Source organism: Toxorhynchites rutilus, chromosome 2 (genome assembly GCF_029784135.1).
Source record: "Toxorhynchites rutilus septentrionalis strain SRP chromosome 2, ASM2978413v1, whole genome shotgun sequence".
Taxonomy (NCBI): Eukaryota; Metazoa; Arthropoda; class Insecta; order Diptera; family Culicidae; genus Toxorhynchites; species Toxorhynchites rutilus.
The window spans coordinates 253,170,943-253,176,136 of NC_073745.1; the positions used below are offsets into that span (position 1 = coordinate 253,170,943).

The following is a 5,194-nucleotide window of genomic DNA, read 5'->3' on the forward strand; positions in this document are numbered from 1 at the left end:
ATAAAACTAGTTTCGAAAAATGCGTTTGAAGTTTTGTATCAAGGTCGTACTAGATTAGATGCTGCATCACTAAAATGACTATAACTCGGTGAATAATAGGATCTTGGTAAAATCCTTTCTAAGGTATATTCTTGTGTTCAAAAATTCTAAACATCAGAAAGAAATTTTGATTCTTTTCAAATTTCTAGGCTGGAATACCCCTTCAACGCGTTCGTGGTTGTGCGCGTGAATGCCCTCGATAACTTGCTGGCGGAACACTCATTTCTTTGAAATTTGGATAGAATACGTAAAAATGTATACTCCAACGGAAGCTACATTGTTTTTTTCTAATTTTTGCAGCAAAAATTGTCACAAAAGCAAATCTAAAAACCAAAATATCGGTAAATCGTCCCCTTATTTAATGTGAAATCCGCTACGCGATGGATACAAAGGCCTTTTTCGCATGCTGTTTTCAAATTTTCAGCTAAATCGGTCGTGGAGATCCTTGTTACGGTTAAAAAATATAAACCGGAACGACATAAAATACAATCTGAAAAGAAAAATGAATTTAAAAAACTACTTACATCATCCTCATTTCCATGAATACTCACCTATGATGAAGGTAAAACATACTGCCAAAAAACAACACTAATTGTTGTCAAAAACCTAATTGTAACTAATTGTTGTAGGAAAACATCCGCTTCCAAATGAATAAGGAACAGCGGAAATAAATAGCTTCAGTAGAGAGGAGAAAGGGTGCACCCGTGGCCGAGTGGTTAGCGTCTCACATTATCATGCCGGGTGTGCGGGTTCGATTCCCGTTCTGGCCGGAGGATTTTTCGTCAAAGAAATTTCCTCAGACTTGCACTGTGGTCACGCGTATTCTAGAGCTTGCCCCTCGGAATACAATCAAGGCGTGTTATTTGGCTTAAGAAATCTCAACTAAGTATTAATGAATGACGCTAGTTAATGCATATGTTGAGACGGCAAAAGTTCCACAGGGAACGTTAACGCCATACAAGAAGAAGAAGAGAGGAGAAAGTATGATCCAAAGAATGGGAGAGATATGAAAAAAATAGTTGAGTTGTCGAGGAAGGTTGAAGCAACTCAACTCCTCCATAGCGTATGGACCGTCAAAGGAGTCGAAGGAAGAACTCCACAAAAAGGAAGTCGAAGTGCCTTGCATGATATTGCGATAGTAAATAGGGTATGGAGAAGTTGCAGCTTCTGGGAACCGTTCGCGACATCTACCCTCCTCGGAGGAATTACCGACGGTGAAGGCACCTAAAAATTGTGTCGGTAGTCAGTGAGCCACCATCGTTATCGTTGCTCCTCACCCCTGGCGACCGCTCATCGTACTTGGACCGATGAGACCAAGCCCTGTGGGCGGACACCGTGACGAAACATAATCTTCTCTCTCCCAATCTTCACCATACTTATCGGGATTCTATCAGGCCATCGGCCGTATTGATACACTAATCCTCTAACCTGAAAAGGAAAACTATATAATAAAAAAATACTTACTATTTTGTTATTATAAAAAGTTAAATCCTGACAATTCAAAAGTTTTATCTTCTACTGTCTGAACCATGAGTCTCTCTTAGCTAGCTAATACTCACAGTGAAAGAAAACAGGATTTTGAAAAAACCGTGTTTTAACCCCATTTATACGGCGATACATTTTAATGATTGAAGTAAATAATTAAAAATAATTTACTCTATGTTTTTGAGGCCGTTAAATTTTTTTTTATATTATAAATTACCCGAAAATGTAAAAGTAAACAACTCAAGTTTTTCGATTTTCCAAGTCGAAGTTCATCCTTAATGGCCGCTTTTTTAAGGGTTTTGATTTTTAAATTCAGCACTGCCATCAGTTTTCAATTGGCTTCTTTTTGTAAACGGTCAAAAAAACCAATTCACAACCGATTGCAGTGCTGAATCAATCATTCAATCATTCTTTTTTATCATTATATGACTTACAAATATTTGTTTCAACTCTGTATAAACAAATCAAATTAATAGCATTACGTTCATATTCCAGCTTTTGCCGCAAATAATTGAATAAGTCAGCCAATATTGTGGTTCGGATGTGTTCCATTCTAATGAATCTCCTCAATAGTGAAACTTCATCCGTAGTAGTAATCTGTCATCACAGAAGCGCAAACTGGCCAGCTTCCGTGCACAAAACAAAAATGCACACAATCGATAGAAGAACAAAATCGTAAATACAAAGCTAGGTGGAAACGTTGAATAAATGAAACAGGAAAGTGAGCCTCTGTGACCTGGCATAGGCCGTCCCCATGTTGTTTCACATACAACTAAAACTCTCCGCGTTCGTCTTGATCGCGGTCAATGTAGATCTTAGCTTGAATCAAGTCTGAACCTTGCTATAAAATCTGCACCATCGCTGGGGTCACTATCAGTTGAGTGTGGTTAATCGATCCAAACACATAGTGCCTCGCGTTTTTTGTGTGACCAACGTCGAAACAATCCCATCGCTCAAAATGAAACTTCTGTTTGTGGTACGTTTGAAAAAGCAAAGAATTTTTGCGCCGAAAGTGAATCATACGAGGAAACAGTATTGTCATTGTACATGCGAAGGATAAAGCATTCCAACCGTGACCGGTTACAGTAGAACAAATATCCTGCTCAAGTGCTAGTGCTAATTCATTTCTGTTCTTCGTATCCATACAGACTCTCTGCATTGTGGTTCTGGCTTTCGCCCTGGTCGCTGCCGTTCCAGCCGTTAACGATGAGAGCATCTTCGGTACAGATGGAACCGCTGACGACACCGTGAACCCACAGGACCCACAGGCTATTCTGTTGAAGAAGCTGTTGTTGAAGAAAAAATTGCTGCTCTTCGGTTGAGCTACTGACGAGTCACAGTTGGAACTGATGAGCAGTATTCTGCCCGGTGCAGAATCTCCCGCCAGGTCTTCATCTTCTAGGGATAGTGAGTGATATAAGAATTTCAAACATTCAACCAAATTCCTTTTTAATGTCAAATGTGTTTTTATGTACCTTGAATGTATGCTTGATGGCGTGTGCAATAGACTATTTTTGTCCACCTTTAATACTTATACTGCCTGTGCAATAACTTGGATGTATGAATAAACGATAGAAATATACACTTTTTTACAAGCCTTTACAATTAGCCATTGTCTCAAACAAACTAATAACTGGAAAGAACGGATAATATTCATAGCTGAAAGATCGAATAACTGCAGCGTTGATCAGCCAATGCAGAGAATAGTCCATTAACGAATTGAAAAATAATAGTTCAATCTACGAGATCGTCGTCATGCTTGATATCTCTCTAGATTGCTTAATAGAAACAAACAACAACAAGTCCGCTGGAAATTTATTGACTTTCAATTCAACATACTGTTGAGGAGATCGTCCACTTACTACTTATAAATTCACACTCGTGAAGTGTACCTTTATTGTCAATAAAATTTCAAGGCTAATAATACTGAATTTCGCCCGAATCAATTCACTCAAAATTTAAGTACCAGTGTCCATTCTTTCCATTCATGCAAACAAATTGGAGGGATAATAACAGCAATCAGAACTTTTCGCACTATGATCTAGGATCGTGACACATCCGGGACAATTTAAATCCCATTGGTATGATCTTCACGCATCGCAGTCCTGTGAAGCCGTGTTGATTACATTGCGCGGAAGGATTGGAGAAACAAAAAAGACCAATTTTTCTATCGACCACTGCACAATGTTAAAAAGGGAACGTATTTGCCAATTCATTTACTACTCATTGAATTCAGTTGGTAATTTGTGATTCGCCTAATAGCGCCTAATAGCGTTGTGGTGTACTCTATTTTTTTTGTTTTGAATAGGTTTTCAAAAATGAAACCACAAACTACGGACAATTGCCAATTTTGTTTTCAATTTTAATGCAAACTTTTTCAAACAAACATTTGTCAATTTTAATCAAGTTTTGTTTTCGCCATTATTTTTCATAACTTTACGCCGTTTTCTGGCAATTTCATTCGTGTTTGTGTTCAGTGATTTGGCAATGAAAATCTTTTTCAAGTAATTTTCGATAGCTAATGTTTTTCCATCAAAAGAATTATGCAGAGATCGAAACAAATGGCAGTCACACGATGTGAGGTCCAGGCTATACGATGAATTCATCCAAACATTCTAATGAAACTCCGCCATTCGTCATCAAAGATGTGAATGGTTTCGCGTTGTAGTGAAGGAAGACAACAATTTTTCTGTTGCACAGTTCTGGTCGTTTTTTCTCAATCGATCCTTGTAATGTATTCTTTGAGTTTTTATAAATATTATATGTTCTAGGTCCTCCAAAAAATTCTGAAATTTAGACCAATCGATCTACCATCTTATTCACGACTGGGGCAATGTTCATGACAAGAAATCTTACCCAAAATGGTTCATAGAGCCCGTGTCAGATCAGATCGTTACATCAGATGTTATAGGTCCTCAAAATCATTCTAAAGTTCGGAAGATCATAGAGTCAATGCGGCCATTTAACTTTAATTGATATGAATAAAAAAATCCGAGTATTTTTTTCATCCCATTTGTTTATTTGTTTTGGCTCATTAGCATTTTAGCTGTAACAAAGCCGGGTTTTGATTCTGTACATATACAGGGTTTTCCAACTTTTTGCGCCGAACAATTCCGAAAGTAAATTGAAATAAAATACACTTAGAATTCGAATTTCGATGAAACTTTTATTTCAAATTAAAGTTTGGTTTATGCCATTATGTTTGAAATACAGCATCATTCAAATGTCCACCTAGGGCTTCCTCGCACACCTTGATCCGGAACAGGTAATTTTCGATCACTTTTCGGCCCATATGGGGCGGTATCTTGGTCATAACTTCACGAATGTTGTCTTTCAAATGTTCAAGAGTTTGCGGAGAGTTGGCATAGACACGGTCTTTCGCATAACCCCACAACAAAAAGTCTAGCGGGTTCAGATCGCATGATCTGGACGGCCAATTGGCATCACCAAAACGGAAAATTATGCGTCCCTCAAATTTCGTTCGCAATATGGCCATGTTCGGTCGTGTTGTATGGCACGTGGCGCCGTCCTGCTGAAACCACATGTCATCCGTATCCATATCTTCAATTTGTGGCAAAAAAAATCGGTTAACATGCGGCCATAGCGCTCACCATTCACAGTTACCGTCTCGCGGTCCTCATTTTCAAAGAAATACGGCCCGATGACTCCA

General features: G+C 38.4%; 1 long non-coding RNA gene across 1 annotated transcript; it reads left to right on the top strand.

The window, feature by feature from the left end:
• The first annotated feature begins 2,284 nt into the window (after nt 1-2,284).
• LOC129771033 (uncharacterized) lies at nt 2,285-3,119 on the top strand. Its single transcript, XR_008742261.1, has 2 exons — nt 2,285-2,500; nt 2,673-3,119. It is a non-coding gene; the product is annotated as an uncharacterized LOC129771033 (long non-coding RNA).
• The last annotated feature ends 2,075 nt before the right edge of the window (nt 3,120-5,194 follow it).